We start from the raw sequence: 24,748 nt of genomic DNA, 5'->3' as shown, positions 1-24,748 counted from the left end.
GAGCCAGCCTGCACCGTGCCCTCCTGCCTCTTCTCTGCAGACCCCACATCTCCACGCCCTGTCAGTCTAACATCTTCCAGAAGAACTGGTGGCTCAACAAATCCCTAGGAACAGCAATTATCTTTTGAACCTGTGGACGGGCGCAGTGGTTCCTGCCTGTAATCCCAGCACTCTCTCCCGGTGGTGGAGGCCGCTCTGGAGCACCTGCTGCGTGTCGCTGAAACACGCAGGGCCCAGCACGGGGACACGAGGGACCCCCTCCCGCGCCCGCGCCAGCCCTTCCACGGGCCCGCATCTTGGCACGGCTGCCAGCCCCGGCGGCTGCCTCTGTGCTCGGTGCTGACTGTGGGCCTTGGGCGGGGACACCCGTATGTATGCAGGTGACGTCCCATGGCACAGAGCAGAGGTCGCCCCGCTGTCCAGCTCCAGCAGGGCTGGCGGGAGGAGACCAAGTGAGTAAAAGCAGCGCCTTGCACACGCAGCTGTGCCTGTTTTCTTGGGGGGAAGAAACCAAAGACCCCCTCGTGAACCTGCACCCCGAGGCCCAGGCCCTGCCTGGGTGTCTCCTCCCAAGCCGGAGACCACTTTGACGAGGGCGAGGAAGGGACAGGCGGTGGGAAGTGCCCTCCCCCAGGAAGACGGAGGCGGGAACACCACCCCACCCACAGGATGCAGGCGTCCCTGGGCCGAGGTGAGGTGGGGCCGGCCGGCGGGCAGGGAGCACGCTGCCCTGGAATGCCCTGTGCCGCTGGTGCCCGGCGGGAAAGCCACCGCGGCTGGGCTGCTGGGGACTTGCACCTGCCAGGACCACACATGGGCCACTGGCCTCTGCCCTCCGCACTGCGCACGCCGTCCTGGGGTGCTGGGCGGCTGCCCCACCCCAGTCTTCCCTGCTCCTCCCACTGACCTGGCGCAGCCCCACGTACGCACGGGCTGCGCCCCATGGCGAGGCGGGAGCTGCCCCTCCCCCCCCATCCTTACCCGCCTCAGGCCAGTTGGCCTCTGGGAGTCACTTACCCGAAACTGAGCGGAGGCCAAGGCGGAGCGGGTCAGAGCCTCCAGGGACTAGTTCCACGTCCTTGACCAGGCCACTAGACCATGCCCCTGGAAGAGAGGACCGACAGGTCACGAGGGACGTGGACACCCTGGCCCAGAGCCCACCGTGCTTCCCTCCGGCTGCTGCACTGTGCTTGGCAGGGGGCCACGGCTTTTGCAAGCTCCACGCTAAACACTGAAACCCCCGGCTCTGGCCCCCACCCGCCCATTACAGGCAGCGGCACGTGCTCACCGGAGGAGGGGCGTCCCCAACCGCACCGGCGCTGGCCGCCCCTCAGGCCGGGTCGCCAGGTATCACAAGGCTGGCTCGGGAGCCGAGAGTGGCCATGGCCTCTGCGACGTGCAAGCCGGGTTCGAGTCCCGATGGCATCGCCCCCCAGCCGATAGCGCCCTCCAGGCCGCCCCAGAAACAGCTGTGTCCACCCAGCACCCCACGCCTGGGGCTGCGTGCGGGTTCAGGGGAATCGCGCGCCCAGCCCTGGCCTGGCGGCCCCTTCAGGTCCCTCCAACCCCCGCAGCCCCCTTGTTTCTCAGCAGGCGCCCCCAGGGTGGCCCTCACCATCCGGCCTCCACCTGGTGGGCCTCCCCGGCCCAGCGCAGGGCACGGGTCAGTGCTCAGAAAAGGTCAGGAAGCATCACCTGCCACTCAGTGACAAGGCCACACGGTCACTGAGAAGGGAAAGTGTCCCACGTGCCCAACCACTCCCCACCTTCACACCTCCCTCCAGCTCCGACACAGACGCCCTCTGCGTGCGGAAAACTCAGGTGGGCCCCCCGCCCCGCCTCTGCCCGCCCCAGCGCAGACTGGTGACCTCCTCGCCGTGAACCCGCAGCCTCCAGGACCTGACGCGTAATAGCAGTGCTGTGGCTGACATCGCCGCCCAGCCACGCCAGCTAACAGCTTTCTGTGCAACTGTTTGCATAATCCAATGTCATCCTCACAACAGCCCTAGGCATAATTACTGTCCCCATTTTACAGATGGGGAAAACTGAGGCTTAGAGAAGCTAATCACTTGCTCAAGGTCATTGTTCTTCCAGGGAGCAAAGCCAGGATGGAACAAGAACAGTCTCTTCCCCTGAGACCCCGTTTCTCTTCCTCGTCTGCAGCACACCCACCGGGTATTTTCTCCCGACATGCGGTTCTCTTCCTCCCAGCAACGATCACGCTTACACACACGCACTGCACCGAGAAGTCTGTCCCCCTGGAACGTGCCAGCGGGGCTCCCCTCGCCCCTGCAGAAGGGGGGCTGTGTCCCGCCTCCTCCTACCCCTCAGCTGACACAAGCACCGCAAGGTCAGGCACGAGGCCACTCCATTTCCGCGCACCTGGTGCCTGGCCCAGCGCCTGTATATAGCAGGCACTCAATAAATAATCAATGTTTGACAAATGAATGCCCCAAAATGCATCGCATGGACATTATCGGAAGCAAGGTGTATCGTGCTCAGAGTTAAAGTGCTGCCCCGTTTCGCTAATATACACTTTTATAGGCCAACTATGGAGTGCAAACCCACTGCTGGGACTCAAGACCCGGAGGGGAAAAGCCACGCATCCTCCCGCCAAAACTCTCACTGGGAGACCACTGTGCTCTCCGATGGTATCGCATAGATACGTGTCATTTATATATGTACACATACACACACGCACATATATATTTAATAGACTTTTTTTAGGGAAGTTTTAGGGTCATAGCAAAATTGAGTGGAAAGTACACAAAGTTCTCATATACTCCCTTCCCCACCTCCAGGTTCCCCCCTTATCAACACCCCCCACCAGAGTGGGGCATTTGTTGCAACTGATGAACCTACACTGACACATCAATCTCCCCCAAAGCCCACAGTTTACCCTGGGGTTCACTCGTGGTGGGGTGCCTTCCACGCGCCGTGCGGACGCGTAGTGACCCGTACCCACCGCTGCAGTGTCACCCAGAGCAGTCGCTGCCCTAAAAGTCCCCCATGCTCCACCTTGTCTCAAGGCACTTCCAAGGTGATGGTCCCAGCTAAGGGATCTCACCACTGTGAGCCCTGCTGAGGGATGAAGACCTGGGTAGGGTCAGGGGCCCTCCACAAGGCCAAGGAGAAAACCAGTAACGGAGCCCGCAGCAGAACGTGCCAGCTCCTCAGTTCAACATCCCGCCCTCCCAACTGCCCCGGCAGACAGAGCTCGTGCCCACCCTCAGTTTATGGAAGAGGAAAGGGACTCTGGGACACCAGCCCAGGTCACACCTGGCTAAGCGGGATGTTGGACGCCAAAAACACAAATCCCCAAACACGTGCTCCGTCCTTTCCAGCTGCTCTCGGTAATTAAAGGGGCCTGTAAGAGGCCATGCAAGGAGGTAAGCAAGTACCCCCTCAGGTCAGGGGGGCTCTGTGTTCCCCACGCCAGAGCAGGTGACACCCCATCTGCTGGCCCTCTCGGCAGGACGCCCTCCCACCACCTGCACCATTAGCGCCACGGGGCCTCTCCGGGCTGCAGGTCCGTCGCTGTCCAGCTGCAAAGGCCACACCATCTCCAGCCTTGTGGCCCAGCCCTGCAGGACCAACATGCTCAGTGACCAGCTCCACAAAAGCTCCTTCTATCTGTCCGTCCCACTGGCAGGCATGGTAGCCCATGGGGAGAGCAGAGGGGAAGTTCTGGTCTTGCTGAGTGGGCTTCTGGGCTTGCTGAGTGACCTTGGCACACCCTGTGACCTCTGCCGTTCTCAGTTTCTCCATCTGTGACAAAGCAGGTGGGCTGGATCCCCGCAGAGGAGGCCAGGCCAGCTCTGACACCAGGCTTCCTAGCAGGAGGAGGGTCCACCGTTCCAGAGACCTTGAAGACGCTGGCTCCCAGGCTGCTTGGGGACACTCCATTAACTTGAATTGCAAATTTCCTCCTGGCTCTATCGCTAAGCCACAGGGGCTCCCTGGCCACCAGCTCTCCAGTGACAGATAAAGATTATAGTCATCGCTGGAGACAGAATCAAGTAGCAGAAGTCATTATGCAGAAATAATTATGTTGAGTTATGTCTGGCTGCTCCTGATTTCTGTCTAGCGATTGTCTCACAAATTGTCTTGCCTCTTCCTCTCTAGGAGAGCAAAATGCAGAGGCCTGGGTGCTTCCCACAGCCCTGCCGAACACAGTTCTACTGCTCCGAGCTCCTCCTGCCAGCTGGGACGTCGGCACCCAGGGTAGGGGGCTCTGTGAGGTCCTTTGGCTGAGTGCTTGGGAGACAGCCAAGCCTCCTGGTGTAGAAGGCAAAAGCCCTGGGTGGGGGTAGGGGGGGTCACACTCACAAGTTCCCCTGCTGGGCCCCACATGGGGGCCTCCTTCAAGGCCCCTTTCAGAGCTCACTGTTTTGTGGGGTCCTTCCTGACACTCTACCTCCTTCATCCCTTGGTTCATATCCGGCCTAAGGCCTCTGCCTCTCTTTGGTTTGGGTTCTCTGGCCAGTAACTTAGGCCATGAGCAGGTCTGACCCATTCTTGTGCTCCAGCTCCTAGCACAGGGCTGGCCCAGAGCAGGGCCCCGGGAGAGCTGCGGGAGAGGGCGGCAGGTACAGAGGGCTGTGTGGCCGCACTGTCCGGGCTCAAGGCCCAGCTGGACTATTTCCTAGTTGTGCAACCTTGACCTGCTATTTAACCTCTCCCTGCTCCCATTCCCCCATTTGAAAAATGGAGATGACAGTCATACCACTTAGCTCATCAAGTTTTGTAAAGTTTATTGGCTCCTTAAATGAGCCAATGCACAAAAAGTGCTTGGTACACAGAAAGAATTCGATAAATGTCAACTATGACTGAAAGAGCAGGGAGAGGCCTGCAAGAATCTAAGCCAACCAGAAAGACACAAACTACCAAAACTTACTCAAGAAATCAGCAATTTGAAAGACCTCTAACAAGTGAAGAGATTGAATTAGCAAGCAAAACACTACCCACAGAGAAAAGCCCGGCCCAAATGGCTTCACTGCTGAATTCTACAAACATTTAAAGAATGCCAATTCTTTACAAACTCCTCCAGAAAATAGAAAGGGTGAGTATACTTCCCAGCTCACTCTGAAAGGTCAGTAATACCCTGATACCAAAACCAGAGAAAGATTTCACAAGAGAACAAAATGATAGACCAATATCCTTGATGAATGTGGACACAAAAATCCTCAACAAAATAGCAGCACACCAAATGCAGCAACATATAAAAAGGATTATATACCATGGCCATGTAGGATTTATGCCTATGAATGCAGGGTTGATTAACTATATAAAAATTAATGTAACAATATCAAAAAATTAAAAAAAACTAAAGTTTCAGCATGTCAATAGATGCTGAAAAAGCATTTAATAATATCCAACACACTTACATGGTAAAAACACTAAAAAACTACCAATAGAAGGGAACTTCCACAACCTGATAAAGGCTATCTACAAAAAACTCACAGCCAACATCTTATCTAATGGTCAAAGACTGGATGCTTTTCTCCTAAGATCAGGAATGAGACAACGATACTTACTCTTGCCACTTGGATTCAAAATTGTACTGAAGGTTCTAACCAGGGCAATTAGGTAAGAAAAAGACATAAAAGGAATCCAGATTGGAAAAGAAGAAGTAAAACAATCTCAATTTGCTGAAGACATAATCTTATATATAGCAAATCCTAAGGAATCCACTAAAAAACTATTAGAACTATGTTCAGCAAGGTTGCTAGATACAAAATCAATATACAAAAAATCCATTGTATTTCCATATACTTGCAATTCAAAAATGAAATTTAAAAAAACCAAAGAATTAAATACTTAAGAACAAATTTAACAAAAGTAAAAAACTCATACTCTGGAAACTACAAAACATTGTTGAAGGCAATTAAGGAAGATGAAATAATTGGAAAAATATCTCATGTTCATTAATCAGAGGAATTAAAATTGTTAAGATGGCAATACTCTTCAAACTGATCTACAGATTTGATGCAATCCCCATCAGAATCTCAGTTCTTCATGGAAATAGAAAAGCCGATTTTAAATTTTTTACAGAATTGCAAAGGAACTAGAATAGCCAAAACAATCCTGAAAATCCAAAAAATCCATGAATGAAGAACAAAATTCCAACCTCAAAATTTAGTGCAAAGCAATAATAAGCAAGATAGTGTTGTACTGACACAAAGATAGACATACAGATCAATAATATAGAATTGGGAGCCCAGAAATAAACCCACGTATCTATGGTTAACTGATTTCTAATAAGGGTGCCAGGACCACCAACGGGAAAGAATATCTTTTCAACAAATGGTACTGGGAAGCTGAATAGTCACGAGAAAAAGAGTGGATTTGGACACCTACCTCAGATCATATACAAAAATTAAGTCAAAATGGGTCAGAGACCTAACTGTAAAAGCTAAAAATATAGAACTCTTAAAGGAAAATATAGGGGTAGATCTTCATGACCTTGGAGTTGGCAAAGGATTCTTACAGCACCAAAGCCCAAACAACCAAAGAAAAGATAAACTGAACTTCATCAAAATTTTTAAAATCTTACAACTCATAATAGAAAGACAAATAACACAGTTAAAAAACAGGCAAACAGGCTGGGCGTGGTGGCTCACACCTATAATCACTCTGGGAGGCTGAGGCAGGCAGATTGCTCAAGGTCAGGAGTTCGAAACCAGCCTGAACAAGAGCAAGACCCAGTCTCTACTATAAATAGAAAGAAATTAATTGGCCAACTAATATATATATAGAAAAAATTAGCCGGGCATGGTGGTGCATGCCTGTAGTCCCAGCTACTCGGGAGGCTGAGGCAGGAGGATCGCTTGAACCCAGGAGTTTGAGGTTGCTGTGAGCTAGACTGGCCACGGCACTCACTCTAGCCTGGGCAACAAAGTGAGACTCTGTCTCAAAAAAAAAAAAGTCAGATCAATACATGTATTGGCAAGGATCTGGTGAAATAGGACCCTCATATATGATTGGTGGAATGTAAAATGGAAAACAGTCTGGCTGTTCCTCAAATCATTAACCATACAGTTATCACATAACCCAGCAATTCTACTCCTAGGTATACACCCAAGAGAAATGAAAACACGTGTCCACATGAAAACTTGTACACAAACGGGTGTAGCAGCATTATTCATAGTAGCCAAAAAGGTGGAAACAACCCAACTGTCCATCAATGGACAAAAGGATAAACAAAATGCGGTCAACCCATACAACGCAACATCATTCAGCCATAAAAGGGGAGAAGACATATGCTACAACACAGATGAACCTCATCAAGGCAAGTGAGAGAAGCCAGACACGAAAGGACAAATGTATGATTCCATCTATATAAAATGTCCAGGACAGGAAATATGTAGAGACAGAAAGTATAATACATCAGTGGTTTCTTAGGGTTGGAGGACCAGGGGTAGTAGTTAAAGGGTATCAGGTTTCCTTTGGGGGTGATGGAAATTTTCCAAAATGGACTGTGGTGCTGCTTGCACGTGTGTGCTAAAACCATTGAAGTGTATATTCACACCGTGTACTTTAAATGGGTAAACTGTGTGGCATGTGAATTACATTTCCATGAAGCTGTTTTTTTTTTTAAAAAAAGACTCTAAGTCAATGTCCTCCTAACCCTCTCTACCAGAGGACAGGAGAGCAAAGAGCAGAGTCACAGGAGCAAGGGGTCAAATCACGGGGTTTGCAAGCCCTGCAGCCAGGGGACATGCAGGTGTCAGCACTGGTCACCCCTTACAGACGGGCGGGACGAACAGTGTCAACCTAGCTGAGTGTGAGAACCTGGCAGCCTCAAATCCGAGGCGTGGCCCCAGGAATGTGCTGTGGACTGAGCTATAAAACTGCCTTGGGAAGCCCCGGCGTGCACTCCACACCATGCTGAGTGTCCGACATGCGTGTCAGGCACAGGGACACCGTGCCCACCTGCCCGGTGGGGTATACACTCAGATGTGTGCGGGTGTCGGTATGCACTCAGACACAAGCTCTTAGGGTCACCCTGCACTCAAGGTGGTGACTGGTCCACTGGGCTTGGAGCAGGAGCGCGGTCCTTCGGGATGTACTCACAGTCCGTAAGGAGGCGCCGTGGGAGGACCTCTCAGCTCAAGTCCAGAAACAGCCCAGACTGTCACCCGGGCCCTGCAGGTCATGGCCTAAGCAAGCAATGGCTCTAGGGCCGTTTATGGGGCCAGTCCCTCCTTTGGTGGCCCAGCCCTGCAGGGCTTCGGCGCCCATCCTCCTCGCTGGCCAGTCCCAGGGAAAGGCGGCCAGGAAGGCGTCTTCCTTCCAGCACCCGACCCGCTCCTCTCCCAGGCACTGGCTCCGCGCCGACTCTAGGTCCGGCCTCTCCTGCCTGCTCATACCCAGGAGGTTGTGTGCTCAAGAGATGACAAATTATTTTAATATATTCTGAAACCCAACTTAACTAAGAAGCAAAGTCCCTTAGGGAGGAAAAAATATAATGGGGTATGAAGTTAAAGATGGATGGTTTTTGGATTGTGACTATTTCAGAGGTGACTACAGTTTTTAAATGACTAATTCTACTTCAGTCCCCAGGCAATAAAATAAGCGCAGTTGCTCAAAGAATATGGTTGCACAGACGTTTCGCACAACAGCTCTTTGTAGAGGCATTTTCTCCCCATTCAAGGAACTGAAGTGCAGAGGAGACTATGTGTCCTGCAGGGGCCACCAGGGTGGGCTGCGGTCTGGGAACAGCCTCAGAGCACACAGTGGAAGCCAAGCCGGATGAGACCAGCCGGGCTGCAAGCTTCACAAAGGGGTGACGCACTGGACAGACTGCCCCGCACAACAGTAGGCTGCACCCCGCGCCATGTGGCCATGACCAACGCCCTGCACAATAGTAGGCTGCACCCCGCGCCATGTGGCCATGACCAACGCCCAGCACCAGCTGCACCCCGCGCCATGTGGCCATGACCAACGCCCAGCACCAGCTGCACCCCGCGCCATGTGGCCATGACCAATGCCCTGCACAACAGTAGTCTGCACCCCGCGCCATGTGGCCATGACCAACGTCCTGCACAATAGTAGGCTGCACCCCGCGCCATGTGGCCATGACCAATGCCCTGCACAATAGTAGGCTGCACCCCGCGCCATGTGGCCATGACCAATGCCCTGCACAATAGTAGGCTGCACCCCGCGCCATGTGGCCATGACCAATGCCCTGCACAACAGTAGTCTGCACCCCGCGCCATGTGGCCATGACCAATGCCCTGCACAACAGTAGTCTGCACCCCGCGCCATGTGGCCATGACCAATGCCCTGCACAACAGTAGTCTGCACCCCGCGCCATGTGGCCATGACCAACGCCCTGCACAATAGTAGGCTGCACCCCGCGCCATGTGGCCATGACCAACGCCCTGCACAATAGTAGGCTGCACCCCGCGCCATGTGGCCATGACCAATGCCCTGCACAATAGTAGGCTGCACCCCGCGCCATGTGGCCATGACCAATGCCCTGCACAATAGTAGGCTGCACCCCGCGCCATGTGGCCATGACCAACGCCCAGCACCAGACCACAGGACCCCTGACTTCAGAGAATGTCCCGTGTCTCACTGCAGCTCCCACTCCCACGTCCACGACCCGGGCACCTGAGCTCCCGCCACATAACAAAAGACCTACTGTCTAGGACGACTTTGAAGAACTGTTGGCCTGTCCACTGAACACTCACAGCTGCATAACTGGTGCCAACCCCACCTGGAAACTTTCCCAACATCTGTCTGAGATGGGTAAACACACTGCAGCACATTCACACAATGGGTGCTGTAAAGCCATGGTCCCCAACCCCCCGGCTGTGGCCCGGTTCCATGGCCTGTTAGGGCCACCCGCGTCACCACCTGAGCTCCGCCTCCCCCGCCCCCCCCACTCCCGCCCCACCCCCCTCCATGGAAAAATTGTCTTCCATGAAACTGGTCCCTGGTGCCAAAAAGGTTGGGGTTGGGGACGGCGGCTGTGAAGCAATGCAAATGAACCCCAGTAACACATCGCAGAAACACAGCACTGAGCGAAGAGGCCAGGCACAAAAGCCTACGGGTTACACGTCTTAGTTCTGGCCGCCGTAGCAGGTGGCCACGGCTGTGCAGACCTGGACTCTTGCACCCCTGCAGGTTCGCATCTGCCGTGGGGCGAGGGATGCAGACCTGGCTTCTGGGTACGGGCCTGGGGCTGGGGAAGGAGTTTATGTTTTATTTTAAGCACAACTGTTGTAGAACTTTGAAAACCAAACAGTGCTGCAAAAGTATAACACTAGGCTCCAGGGAAAGGAAAATAAGATGCCCCGGCCCTTGGGCGGCCCAGAAGTGAGACCTGTCGGGCCCGGTGGGGGGGGACGGGGGAGGCACAGCTGCTCCCGGAGGCGCCGCGTTTCCTTGAGAATGAAAACTTGTCTGTTCACTCGAGACCCTCCACGGGCAGGAAAGAAAATAAAACGGCTCGTTGCCCATTAACAGAATTCTTGGAACCTCCCAAGCCCCAGCCACCGCCACCCCCCCCATGGCTCCCTGATGCCACCAACCCGGGGACCAGGGGCCATAACAACCTGCTCTGTTGTTCTTCTCAGGGCCAGCCTGAGGCGCCTCCTGTTCCAGAAGGAGCAAGATAAAAGGAACCTTTGCCAACGGGAACAATGGGGCAACCATAGGGGAAACACCGGAGAACAAAACATCCGAACCCAGCCCAGCACTTTCCGTCCCGGCAGCCTGTGCCCACAGACATGCCTGCGGTCCGCCGTCCACCCTGGCCCCCGCGAGCCTCAGGCTTTGCGGGGGCCTTAGAGCCCTAGGCTGGAAACCGCCAACGGTCTCTGGGGGCCGAGGCTCCCATGGGGGTCCTGCCAGGGCAAGGAAGAGAAGCAGCCAGGCCTCCCGCCACCCGCAGGGCCACCTCATCTGCTGTACACACAGACCTTCCCCCACGGTTTCACCTGAGAGGAAAAGGTTCAGCTGCAAAGAAGAATAAAAGGAAAGAAAAACTACCCATTTTATCCAATCCTTTCCTTTTATAGTGGAACAAACAGAGGCCCCAAGAGGAAAGGGTCTTACCTAAGATCAGAGCCAGGTGTGGCCAGGCAAAACTCCTGCCCATTTGCAGGGCAGAGGTGCAAAGATTCAGGCAACTGCCTGACTAAGTGCCCCTTCCAGCTGCTCAGGCCACATGTCACCTGTTACCTCTTGGTTACCTGTCACATGAGCTGGGGCCACAGGCCTCCCTGAGCACCACTGTTAAACACCCTAAAAGTTTCATTCATGATGATATTGGAGGCCAGAGAAGGACCAGCAGGTGCGCAGTTTGGAAATCGCCATGGGTACTGCCTGCCCACAGCGCACTGCCAGCTGTCCCTGCCGAGGCTGCTCCTGGGCCCACGCTGGACGTGTCAGGGACAGTGGGTGCTCAGAGCACCAGCAGTGGCATGCGTGTGGGGGTGTGAGCCAAGCACTCCACCACTGTGGAAGAGCCTCCTCTGACAATGGGAATCCGACCCTCCTCTGCGATGCGGTGAGGACCACCGGAGGGGCTGCAGTCCCACCGACGTGCACTCTTTAGGCGCGCAGGCCTTGGCGCGCAATCTGAAGGTGGCATTAAGGACGCACCCATCGCCGGGCACATCCGCCCACATGCTGTCCCTCCGGCTCCTCACAGGCCCCAGCAGGCACTGACCGTCCCCCTGCTACAGATGAGAAACAGAGGTCAGAGGTGCCGAGCGCCTTGCCCCAGGCCACACAGCCAGCCAGCTCTGAGCCAAGAGCTAGACCGGAGCCCACCCGGCCTGCAAGCCCTGCTCCCCGACCAGCTACCTGCTGGCACCACGCCCTGCCCCTCGGGGATGCCAGAGACAGAAACCTTGCCCTCAGGAGCAATGAAGGAGAGAGGAAACCGGTACTAATTAAATATTTAAGTGTAATTAAGTGATGAAGTGCAAGGCGGTGCAAAGGGTGGGCCTAATGCAAAAGGCAAGGTCTGTGGGGAGGCGGGAGGGGGTAGGTGGTGGGCAGAGGGGCCCGGCCAGGCTCCAGGTGCCCACCGTGACTAAAGCCTCTGAGTCCCCTTGGCCTGCAGACCCTTGCAGTTTGGCATCCGAGGCCCCGGACACTCACCTGGGGTCTCAGTCTCACCAAGTGGGGCAAAAATTCTGAGACTCCCACACCGCCTTCCCCCATTCCCAGGGCCCCGAGCCACCTGTGAGGGCTGCGGATAACCTGTCTGCTGCGCTCCTGTCCCCTCTGGGCTGAGTACCCGGGGAGTATCCTGCTCCCTGTGTCTCCAAGCCCCTGCATAGCACTGAGAACAGCGCAGACTCAGTAAACATGAAAGGGAGGCACCAGTGAGCCGCAGCTCCAGGCAAAGCCACGTGAGATGGGCTGGGGAGGAAGGACTGGGCCCATCCACGGAGGGCTTTGAATCCTGGAGTTCAAGCCGCGTTTGGCAATAGGGAGCCATGGTGGGCTCCTGAGCGATGGACTAGGAGGAGGATCAGCTTAGCAGCCTGGGCAGGACGGATGCCATGTGTCAAGGTGGATGTCAGGGAGACCAATGAGGGGGCAGGTGAGCAACCTAGGCTGAGGTCAAGCCGGCACAGGTGAAAACCTGAAATTTTCCGGCTAATTGTGACCATATGTGGGTTTCAGCTTGTCACACACCCAAACTGGAAACAAAGTCTGTCTCATAGGCATTGATATCCTAATTGCCAGACAGCCCTGGAACCCAGGCCCAGCCCGAGCTCTGGACCGTGCTTCCTGAGCAGGCCGAGGAGGAGGGAAGGCAGTTTCCCCACAAGGAGACGAAAAGCAAGAAAAGCACCCGGAGTGGAGAAGCTCGGACCCCTCCTTAAACGCAGCCTACAAAGTGCAGCCTGGAAACAGGCGTCCAGGGCAGAGGGGATGAAGCCACGCTCTCCCGAAGCCACGTATCAGCAGCCTACAGGACGCGCGGCAGCCGGGCGCAGGATCTGTGAGGAAGGGACAAGTCATCTGAAAACAGAAATAAATTATTCATCCCCCACAAATGAGCGGCCCCTGGGTTCCCACGGCAGCCGCCGCACCACAAACACCCAAAGGCCCCGAGAATCCCATTAGCGACACGGCTCGGCCCAGCAGACACCAGATTCCGCCGTGGCCCGAGCAGACAGCTCACCGTGATCTGCCCACACGGCTTTCCATTCTGCATCCGAGAGTGAAATCAGCCTCGCACAGCAAACGGAAAATCACAGCCCGGCCCGGCCTCGAGACACGCGGGCCCCTGCGAGGAAAGTGCTTGTACCAAGGCACTCGATTCACCCACATCGCCCGGGCTCCTGCCGGGGGGGACCAAGCCTGCAGCCGCTGCGCGGTACGGGGCAGACTCCTGCGCCCCGTCCCACAGCCCGGGTGTCCACCTGGGACACTGCAACCCTCACACGTGCCGGGACCCTCCCCGGGGGGCAGTCACGGCTGGCCGGCCTCCCACCACTGGGCGGCTAGGTCGGGTTCTCAGCCTCTGTGGGCCCAGGGCCTCGGACAGGCTATTGTGATGATGACGAGGACCATCGCCAAGCAGTGTACGCACGCACACAACACACACACACACACACACACACACACACACACACACACACAGGCATTCAGCAGAGGCCACTCACAGCAGAGGCGTCCCGTCACCTCTGTCTCTATTATGTTTGTGATTCCAGTCTGCCCAGCTCATTTCACAATTGGAAAGAAAGCTCTTGAGGCTCTTTCCAAGTGCCAAGCTCCGGCTGTCGTCGTGGTCGTGCTATTTCCCCTTCTGGGACACTCCCTAACGCCCCAAGGACCCGCTCTTCCCTCAGACCCCCGCTCAGGGTCCCTCCCCAGGGAAGCCCCAAAACTCTGGGCCGCTGGCTTTTATGCTGCGGTGTGGCTCCCTTCCCAGCTCGCTGACAGCATTTCATAGCTCCTCTGGGACTTGCTGATTACCGCCTGTGACCCCGCAGGGCAGGGACCGTGAGGGGAGGGGGCCGTGTCGCCATGCCCAGCACACTACCTGGCACCCAGCAAGCACCACTGTGGAGGGAAGAGGTGAGCGTGTGAGTGACAGGCCACCGCAGAGGGACCGGCTGCCCCAGCTCCCGGGGGCTGGGTGCTGGAACCCTCCCTGTGCACCCTCCCACATGGATGACAAGGGGCTTTGGTCCCTCGGCCCTGAGCTTTCACAAGGGGTCTTTTGCAAGAACAACACGGGCAGCCTCCATCCCATGCCCCACGGGGTCTGGGGGGGAGGCTTATCCCACAGGACTGAAGAAGGAAATGACCATTCAGCTGGGTCCCCTCCTCCCTCGCCCTACCCTTGGGGAAAGAGGTCTGTGCCGGTCCTGCTGCCAGCCAGGATCGGAAGCTTAGTTTAAAGAGTGACGGCAAGTACCAGGAAGCTGGCTCTGGCCCTAGAGCAGGTATGCAATCCAGAGCTACCAGCAGAAGGCGTGCATTTGTGTGTGCACACACACGCATACACGGACACATACATATAATCTAGTGGCTCCCAGCTGGAGTGACTTGGCCCCCTTGGAGACATCTGGCAATGTCTGGACACATTTTTGGTTATTACAATGGGGGGAGAGTGGGTCGTGTCTACTGGCATCTAACAGGTAGAGGCCAGGGATGCTGCTGAACGCCTTGCAGGGCACAGGGCACTGCCGAGGTTAGGACACCCCGACATAAACACACCCCCCTACTGCTCACCTCTTGGATTGACTTTTCAGCCAGTCGAGGACTGTAGTGGCAAAGGGCGTGCAGAGGGGACATGCCTCGTCCCCAGAGGAAGGGCCCGGGGCTGCGGGGCGTGCGGTGCTGCCACGCACATCGTTGCCCTCAGAAGTCTTGCACGAGCGAGCTGCCACTCCCCTGCTTCGCTTAAACAGGAAGGAGCTCTAGGAAACGGAGCTTCGAGTGCTCAGGAAAAGGGCCGAGTGCCCCGCGGTGTGGCTGGCAGACACAGGAAGGTGTGCAGGCTCTGTGGCCGGTTTGTCATGGAGACCACGCTCGGCAGCTGCAGCCGGATACACACAGGAGCAGGGAGGGGGCGGCGCATGCGGTTCCTTGTCCAGAAACAAAAAATGTCGTTTCGTTCCAGCCTCTAATCTAGCTGACATGTTTCGGGATGCATGCCCCTCTGTGCGACATTTTGGATGTGGCCAGTTCATTTTTTTTTTCTTAATTCATAAACTTAATTTTTTTTAGAGCAGTTTAAGTTCACAGCAAAATTGAGTGGAAAGTACAGAGAATTTCCACACACCTCCCTCCTGCCCTCCCCACTGTCAATACCCAGCACCAGAGTGGTATGTTTGTGACACTGCATGAACCTACAACGGCACATCACTGTCACCCGGAGTCCGGAGTCTACATCAGGGCGCACTGTTGGTGCTGGATACTCCGTGGGTTTTGACAAATGTGCAATGACATGTGTCCACCGCTACCCACACAGGGTAGTTTCCCTGCCCTAAAATCCCCCGTGCTCCACCTGTTCGTCCCTCCGTCCCCACTAACCCCTGGCAACCACTGATCTTCCTACTGTCGCCATAGCTTTGCCTTTTCCAGAATGTCATGTGGTTGGAATCACCCATCTGTAGCCTTTTCAGATTGGCTTCTTTCATTGAGTGTAAGCATTTAAGTTTCCTCCGTGTCTTTTCAGGGCTTGATAGCTCATTTCTCCTTAGTGCTGTGAAATGATATCCCGTTGTCTGGATGTACCGTGGTTCATTTATCCATTCTCCTACCCAAAGGCATCTTGGTTGCTCCCAAGTTTTGGTAATTATGAACAGAGCTGCCACAAACATACACGTGCAGGTTTTTGTGTGGACGTAAGTTTTTTTTTTTTTTTTTTTTTGAGACAGAGTCTCGCTTTGTTGCCCAGGCTAGAGTGAGTGCCGTGGCGTCAGCCTAGCTCACAGCAACCTCAAACTCCTGGGCTCGAGTGATCCTTCTGCCTCAGCCTCCCGAGTAGCTGGGACTACAGGCATGCGCCACCATGCCCGGCTAATTTTTTATATATAATTAGTTGGCCAATTAGTTTCTTTCTATTTTATAGTAGAGACGGGGTCTCGCTCTTGCTCAGGCTGGTTTTGAACTCCCGACCTCGAGCAATCCGCCCGCCTCGGCCTCCCAGAGTGCTAGGATTACAGGCGTGAGCCACCGCGCCCGGCGTGGACGTCAGTTTTTAATTCCTTCGAGTGAATACCATGGAGCGTGACTGCTGGATCATAGGGAGAGTGCGTTTAGCTTTGCAAGAAACTGCTAACCTGGCTTCCAAAGTGGCTGTGCCGTTCTATATTCCCACCAGCAATGAACGGGAGCTCCTGTTGTTCACATGCTCACCAGCACTTGGAGTGGCCGGTGTTCTGGGTCTTGGCCATCCCGATGGGTGTGTAGCGGTGTTTCCACCTGCAATTCCCTGATGGCTTTAAAGCCATATTTACTCTAAAATCACAGAGCACCAGTCTTTACTGTAGACCAGAGCCTCAAAATGCTCCATCAGGGAACCCTAACGACATTATGTTTTGGTGGCACAGAGAACCTGGGCAGGAATTGATACAAAGGGTGTCACGACACCCCCAAGTTGTCCAGGGGAAAGACAGGCTGACAAGTTCAGTCCCTTTAGTGCTGCCTGACACAGCAGAGCAGTCTCCAGCCGAGGCCCGGCCATGGGAGGTGAACATCTCTACGCAGGGCACTTTACAGTGCAGGAGTGTCACATTACTTGGTCATTTGATGTCTCCCCATGGAAACCCAGGCCTGAGAAGACAGGCGACTTGCTGAGGTCACACAGGGGAGACTCTCAGTCCCTGTGCGGGACGTCTGCTGGGGTCAGCAGCCCCGGGTCTCTACTATGCAAAGCACAACATTAGGTCCTTACAGAATCCTCTAAGGATCTCAGGTGGCTCCTTGCTTGGACGAAGGGATGCAGGCACCTCCTGGCTGGTGCCCGCTCCAGGGGCACCTGGACACCTCAGGCAGGGCCAGCAGGCCACCTGGGGCCCTGTTCTACCCACTAGTCCCATGAGGACGTGGGGGCTGCCTCTGTCCTGCACAAGCAGTGGTCCAGGGGACCCAGGCCCACCAAACACTCAGTGGTTCCCACATTTGAACTTCCTCACTGGGGAGGTAGGCTAGTCTCTGAGCTGGAACTGAAGTCTCATTTATACATTCGTTCACTCATTCAAAACATTTAAATTGAACTCCTGCTCTGCGCCAGCCATCGTCCTAAGTGTACAGATACAGCAGAGAGCAAGAGTGATGCCTGCTTTCAAGGAGCTCACGGTGTGATAAGTGCCCCACCCCAAGTGGCACGTGCCATAGGCAAGAGTGCAGGATTCCAGGGGAGTCCAGGGAGGGGCCTCCAGCCTGACCTGGAATCTGGGAAGGCTTCTCAGAGGAGGTGACATCTAAACAGGCACTTGAAGGATGACTATGAGTTAGCCATGCAGAGAGTGGGCGGTGGGGCAATGGGGGGAGCAGCTCCCCCCACAGGTGGGCTGTGGGGAGCAGCTCTGCCAGGGGCCTTAAGAGAAGCTTCTACACCCCTACTGGGGGCAGCTCAGCCCTTCAGGCAGGTGGGCCCTCTACTGATACATCACAGAGGATGGTGGGTGGTGGTGGCCGGCACCCCAGCCCCTTGGGCCTGAATGGATCCCAGCTGGGGAGGCCTTTGGCTCAGCGCCCGAAGACTTGTTCCTGCAGGCTGTCCTGGCTGGAAAACTCCCAGGGACCAGTCAGTTAAAATAGCCAGCAGCAAACACGCCACACCCCCTGCTGCAGCAGGCCCCTGTGTCAACATGCTCCAGAGTTCACGGACCCAGGTGTGCCCCATAAGACGTGGGCTGAGCCCAGGCGACACACACGTGGCTTTCCCACACACCTGCCCACACTCCTCCTCCAGCCCACTGCGTATGAGCTGGTATCTCCAGACCAAGCAAACCGTGCCTACTTCTGACTGAGAGCTGCATTTGTTTTTCTTCTTTAATTGCAAATTTACTGTGGCAAAGGGAAAAGCTGCCCGACAGTTGCACAACCAGTACATCAAACAGCTCTTCAGGGCTGTAGGCACTTGTGCAATTTAAATTCTGCAGAGCATTTCTGAAGTGATTATAATTCGTGTCTGGACTCGGGTCAGGAGTCCACCTCCCCAACGAGAGGGCACACCTGGCTCCGGGAGAGCCTCGTGCAAAGGACCCAGGCCAGGCCCTCCCGATTCCAGCTCAGGGCTGCAGCGCGGGGAAGAGTCGCTGTGTGCGCTCTGAGCCGTTCAAATCTTATTTTTTCTCAAACCCGTACTCTCATGAATGAACGACTCTATACTTAAACCAAAGTGCAAAGCCTGCCGTTCACCCCGTTACATTTCATCTTGTTTCAGCTCATCTTTTCCACCTACCAGAGCTTCTGGAGTTTGAATAGCTCTCCAGTTTTGCGCCCTCAGACAATCTGTCATCCGTGCCACCTCTACATAGCAGCAGAAGAAACCGCCGACACGGTCACGGCACAGCCATATGGCACCATTGAGAGACGTCCAGTGGCGACGGTCAACCCCTTACTCAAGGCCTTTGCGGTCAGGCCATCCGACCACCCACGAGGCCATGCAACTGACCATTGCTCGGCTCTCAGCCCAGGTCAGCCGTGGCCCTGCGGAATGTGAAGTGTCTGGCCCACGGCCCAGCCTGCCGAGAAAGGGGGCCGGGTCTGCGCACCCTCCAGGAGGCCACCCTCACACCTGCCTCTGGCACCATGGAGGTGCACAGAAAACACCTTCCCTCCCAAGCAACTTCCACAGCAACACCTCGCTCATCTTTACAGCTTTTCTGAGAAACAAGCAGTGAGGGACATTCACAGACACACAGAGGGAGGCGCGGGATTTCGGAGAGCAGCAGGGCCGGACTTCAAACCTGGTCTTCAGCGTGGCCCGCTGGCGCCAGCACACAAGCGCAGGCCTGAGCGCTGCAGACGCAGGGGCACCTCCCGCTGGGGGCGGCAGCGGGCGGGGCCGCGAGGGGAGGACGCAGGGCTGAGTCTAGTCCCAACTCCCCGCTCTGCCCTGACGTCCCTGGGAGGGTGTGGCCTTCTGTGGGATGAGGAGGCTGGACTGAATCACGTCCAGGTCCAAAAACTTCTAGGACTTGTCATTCAAAGTTATGTTTACAAATAATTTTGAACGACACAGGAGATGGAACAACATGGCACTAAACGGAGAAAGCAGGACCCGAAATGACCGGGCAGTCTGACGTCAGTGACGGCACAGCTCCACGTCCCTTAGCCTCGCTGTAAACCAACTAGGAGAAACGGCCCCCGGTGCCTGCTGTGCTCATCTACGAGCTGCAGGGCTGTGGATTATGTTCGCTGGTTTCTGCACTTTTCACGTTGCCTACCACGAGCGTCCCAGTCCGTCCGCCCTAGACCCCCGGGGCGGTCACAGACTGAATGGCTGTGCTCCCAGCCCAAGCCCAGTGTGACGCCCTAACCCCGACACGACAGTGCTAGCAGGTGGGGCCTTTGGGAGGTGATCAGGGCTCGCTGGGGCCATGAGGGTGGGTTCCCACGATGGGACTAGTGTCCTTCGAGGAAGAAGAGGCCAGGGCCCACCTGCAGTCCACGTGAGAGCACAGCAAGGACGCGCCCTCCCCCGCGCCCGGCTGAGCGCACACCCTGATCCGGACTCCAGCCCCCAGAGCTGCAGGAATGAGCATCCACTGTCTACGCAGCCCGAGCAGGCTGAGAGACGCTCCCTCCTTTGTGAGGACAGGAGGCAAAACAGCTGCAACTGAACCTCTCTGGCCCCACTGGCCTTGGAAATGTTAACCGTTCCTGCAAACGAGCCCCACACCTTTCAAAGCAGCTTTCAAAAGAAACCCAAAGCACGACACTATACCTTTCTCTACTTTGCCTTGGCCAAGCTAGCTGCAGAGTCTGGAACCTGGAAAACGCCAGAGAATTCAGACAGCTCATGCCACCCTCAGGATCCTGCCTTGATGGGACTGTCACCAGTCCCATCGAAAGCCCTGAATCTAGACAAGTTACCCCAAAAGGGCCACTGTCATCCTGTCCCCCAACATCTGGGCTGTCTCGAGGTCACAGGCCTAGAAGTTGCTACTTTGCTCGGTTAAGGTATTTGGCCCAGAGATAAGATCCGCCTTCAGCATCTTCTCCCTCGGTCCAGCCCCATCTTCACACGCCCTTCGGATGCCCTCCCTGGGTGCCCTGCCTGCACCCACCCCCCAGCAGCTCCTGCTCCTGGGACACTGTGGAGGCTCGTTTATGTTTCGTGTTCACTTTCGCACGGGCCTGACAGCTCCTCAGGACAGAACATCCCAGTGACCATTCTGTGTCCCAGCGCCACACAGTGACGGGCGGCTGGGGCCCCGGCAGGCCAGCCCAGGGCAGGTGTGGTGGCCCAGGGCAGGTGTGGCTGCGAGGAGCCCCTGCCCTCGGGGCTGAGGCTCTGCCAGGGCTAAGGAAGCAGGTAGGAGCAGGTAGGCGGAAGGGACGCTGGGAGCAGAGGGGAGGAGGAGAAACAGGAGGTGGGGCTCGGTGGGGGGTGGGGTTTTGGGCGAAGGAGCACCTTGTCCATCCGGGCACGTGTGTGCGTAAAAGGTCAGGGCAGAGGTCTGCGAGGCCATGACACTGGGATGCCAGCAGGTGGCCACAGCAGGTAAGGCCTGTTAACTGTGCCAGGGAGTCCACAAAGTTGGGAAGCCAGCAGTATGCTCCTTATGTTTTCAAGTCCATGTACCTTTCCAGGTGAAGCACCTCTAAAGGTCAAGCAGTGGGGAAAGTACCATAAACACAGGGTGTCCCAAAGGCCTGGTGCCACCAGGTAAGGGCACATCTGCTGCGGCTCAGCTAGGCCCCTTCCACCCGCCATCGTTCAGAGCCCGTCACTGGCGCCAGCGCGCCGCTGTGGCCGGCCTCCGCGCACCCCTCAGCGGTGCCGTGTGGGAGACGCAGCCTCGGCAATGAACAGCAGCGCTTCCGTTAAACAAATTAGCGCACACCCGGGCCCGGAATACTGCCAGAGCCTTCAAAACCGGGCCACAAAGGATGACTTTAATAAGACAGGAAAAACATCTTTGATCACGGATCATGTTGAACAAGTTACAATGCAGTATTTTAAAAAACACAGTCTGATTATGGTAAGCCAGAAAAATACATATTTTATGATGTTCAAGCGATGGAAGACCCTGCGATCAGGACCGCCCCCCTGGTGGGAGTGTTTATATTCTCGGCCAGATTCTGCAGGTGCTCCAGAAGTGCTGTCCTCACTCCCTGCCCACCTGGCCCCTCCCACCTTGGGCCCTGCACCCGCTCTGCTGGACGCTCTCCCGGGCAGCGGTCCCCACACCGTGCCCAATGTCACCTGCTCCACGAGGCCTGCCACAACGGACTTGTCTGAAATTGCAAGACCCGCCCTCCAACACACCCGACTCCCACTGTCTGCCCTGTCCCTTCCCATGGCGTGTGTCCCCTGGCTGTTTATTACGTCTGTCATCAGTCTCCTACTAAATGAGACGCTTGTTCTATTTTTCAGGCGTATCCCCAAAACCTACAACAGTGCTCCGTACACAGTAGGCGCTCAGTGAATACTGGTTGAATGGATGGATTAATGTTTACTGCTGTAACAAGGGGGAAAACAACGACAAAATATTTAAATGTCATTTTTTCCCTTCATCTAGGTCAGGCACGTTTCCCCTTAACATTAGACCTGAGTATTTTGATATACTTCGTTGACGTTAAGAATGGCATTTTGGGGGTAAAGTCAAGTTTAGTAAGGTATGCTTTACACACAATAAAATTAACCCTTTTTAGGTGTACAGTTCAGTGAGTTTTGGCAAATGTATACAGTTGTGTAACTACCAACATAACCACTGCAGCACAGGACTGAAATATTTTAAAATTATATGTTAATAAGCGGTTATAGCTCATATGAATGTATCGTCTTTCCAACTACTCTCCTGAATTATTTCATTAATTGCTTTCCAATTGAGTCTTTTTTTCCCAGGCGCGAAAGCAGCCAGCACCTGCTGAGTGCCCGCTCTGCGCAGGGGACCGCAGGAGAGGCTGCTTGGTTGCACTTTCTCCTCCAACCCCTGGAGGAAGGTACTGTCCCCATGCCCCTCTGTAAGGAGGACACTAACATCTGGAAGTCGCATAACCTGCCCAAGGGCCCATGGCTGCTGCGAGGAAGATGTGGGGCTCAAATCCTGGTCGATTCTGACTTCAGAGTGCATGTTGGTCCCTGAGCGCCACAGGACAACTGGTGGCATCGCTGCTGTGATCTGTGTCCTCGGCTCTCGGCTCTCGGAGCAGGAGTGGCGGTGGGACCCTCGTCTCTGCCCACCGCAGCTCTGACACCTGATGGCTCCTGCTCCCCCACCTGGGCCCAGGGAAGCCCTGAGCGCCCCATCCCCACCCCAAGCCCCAGGAGGGGCCGTTAAGTGTCCAGGCAGGAGAGGTTCCCTCGCCAAGCCCGTCCTGCCTGGCGAATCCTAGGGAAGAACAAAGTGTTGCTAAGTTGGGGGAAAAAACAAACATGCTTTACAACAGCAGATAAGGAACGACCTCACGAAATTCTATCTCCCCTGGCAGGGCATCCTTGGGTGAGACCACTGCACGCCACAGTGCGGCCGCTCCTGCTGCGGGGCGGGTAGGAATTCTTTCCTCCCCTGCCTCTTTTCTCTTGTATGACTTTCTAGTACTTCTTCCCTAAAGACATCCAGCTGGGGGGGGGTCTAGGCTCAGCTGCCCGCCAAAGACCACGCTTCTGCGGCCAGCCCACAGCATGCCCATGGCATTGCCCACACAGCCACCTGCCGCTGTCCCCTCCTCCTCCCTCCGTCCATCCAGTGTCTTATGGCGTCAGTTCTGTGTGGCGAATAAAGCCAAGAAGTCCCGACCCCTTGAACTTCCCCGCTCGCCGACAATCACAGATAAACAAGGTGATCACAGGGGGGTCCACACCACGCCACCAACACGGTGATTAGCCACCTGCTCTGAGCCATGGGGCGGAAACGTCCGCCCGCCCACTCCGAGTCCTCCCCGGCCGGCACCCAGCTCAGGCCCGTTGCAAGAAGTACTCAGAACGCTTGTCACAATGTTTTGTGTTTGTATTGGAATTAAATACTCCTGTGTCTGTCCCCCGTGCTCCCGGAGGGCAGGGTCTGGTTCAATCCCACCCCGCACCTGGGCGCTGGGGACAGGCTGCCTCCCCCCCCCCTCCGTCCCCGGCCTCCCAGCTGCACGGTCAGCCCCAGGCAGGTTCTGTCTCTGCATCCTGAAGAGAAACAACTCCTGCTGCAACGCTTAAAGACGCCAGCAAGAAAACACCCAGCCTTGCAATGCGAGTGCCAACACAGCAAGGAAAGCAAACCAAGACCAGAAGGGAACACACACACGTGAAAGCCTATGTTGGAAGGGGACTGCCAGAGACTTTCTGCTTTGCCCTGTATTTTGCCAATTTTCTGATATGTTGTTATGTAACTCTTATAATTAAAATAAGTGTTCCGTGCAGCCCGATGTCCCTGGGGCTCTGGTGTTCTGCCCCACTGACCTCGAGGACTCGGATGAGGCTCGGGGAGGATCTGGGGCACCCTTAGGGAAGGCGGGAGCCCACAGCATGTGAAGCCCATCTGGGGCCCAGCAGGAGAGCAGAAGCCACAGGCCCAGCCAGGTCACCTGAGCTCGAGGGACAGCCAGTCATGAGACTAGGGGAACGAGGACTTGGCTAGGCTGCATCTTCCTAGAGGCCCAACGGGGAAAACCAGACCTCATGTCCCCAAATACGTTACAGAGTCAACCTCGCAGGAGCCCCAATCGGGGCGCAAGGGGATGTGCTAGAAGTTCCCAAGGGCCCTGGGTTCCAAAGATTAGACCTAGATAAGATCCTTGGGAGGTGGGGAGGTCCCAGGCTTGGGGGCTGAGCCCAAGTCTAGGGGTGCTGGTGGGCCAGGCCAGGGCCACCTGGGTGGGAGGCCCTTCTGGTTCTAGAAGGCCGGTGGCCAGTGGAGAGGGGCTGCTTCTCAGGGCTGGCTGGCAAAGACTAAGGGACTCCCAGTGCTCCAGGAATACAGAAGCCTTTTGTCCTTGGCTGAGAATTCTGAAACATTATATATATATACACATAAACACTCCAGGGGATTTTGTGTCCTATATCATCTGCACTGAGATCCGAGCGGCACCCAATCTCCGGTTTCTAGGAACATTTCTGTCACTCGTCACTTTAGATCACTTTAAATTTTAATTTTTCTATTATCAAGTCAGATAATGATGATACTTCAAGGCCCTCCATCCCCCTCATGTCTTATTCATGGGGAAGCAGCACGGATGGCATCACGCACAGAGAGCTGCCCGGGCTGAGGGTGACAGGCGGAGCTGCACCCTGGGGCTCCCTTCCCACGTGGGGCTATCGGCCAGAGACCACCCCCTGCCTGCACCGGAACCAAAGGGGCTACCTGGGGCCCCAAAGCCCAGGTCAAACTACGTTCAGAGCATGCACAGAGAGCCCAAGCCCTGTGCTGTCCCTTCCTCCACTCCAAGCCTCAGTTTCCCCATCTGCCTCTCATTCCAGCCAGGGGATCTTGCCCACCTCCCAGATGACTCTCCTTCCCCAAGCATCCTCTTCCTCTTCTCCCCCATCCACAACTGGCCGGGAAGCCCCACGTCCAGCCTGCTGCGCCAGGAGGCTCCTGGCTGGTCACAGCTCTTGGGCCTGCTGCCCTCACCCGTCTGGCCCCGA

The 24,748-nt window shown here is 55.6% G+C and overlaps 1 protein-coding gene across 3 annotated transcripts in view; it reads right to left on the bottom strand.

Annotated features, from left to right (window-relative positions):
- HPCAL1 (hippocalcin like 1) overlaps positions 1–24,748 on the bottom strand; it is a 104,128-nt gene that overhangs the window by 18,174 nt on the left and 61,206 nt on the right. For 2 of the 3 annotated variants that reach the window (XM_012778977.3, XM_076000545.1), the window contains exon 2: positions 1,018–1,104. The exons of the other annotated variant lie outside the window; for it this stretch is intronic. The gene's annotated coding sequence lies outside the window, so the exon portion shown is untranslated. The remainder of the gene's footprint in view (positions 1–1,017; positions 1,105–24,748) is intronic. 3 annotated transcript variants of the gene reach the window in all.

Source organism: Microcebus murinus, chromosome 3 (genome assembly GCF_040939455.1).
Source record: "Microcebus murinus isolate Inina chromosome 3, M.murinus_Inina_mat1.0, whole genome shotgun sequence".
Classification (NCBI taxonomy): Eukaryota; Metazoa; Chordata; class Mammalia; order Primates; family Cheirogaleidae; genus Microcebus; species Microcebus murinus.
Note: the sequence above shows the minus strand (reverse complement) of the source record. Positions and strands in the feature narration are given on the sequence as shown.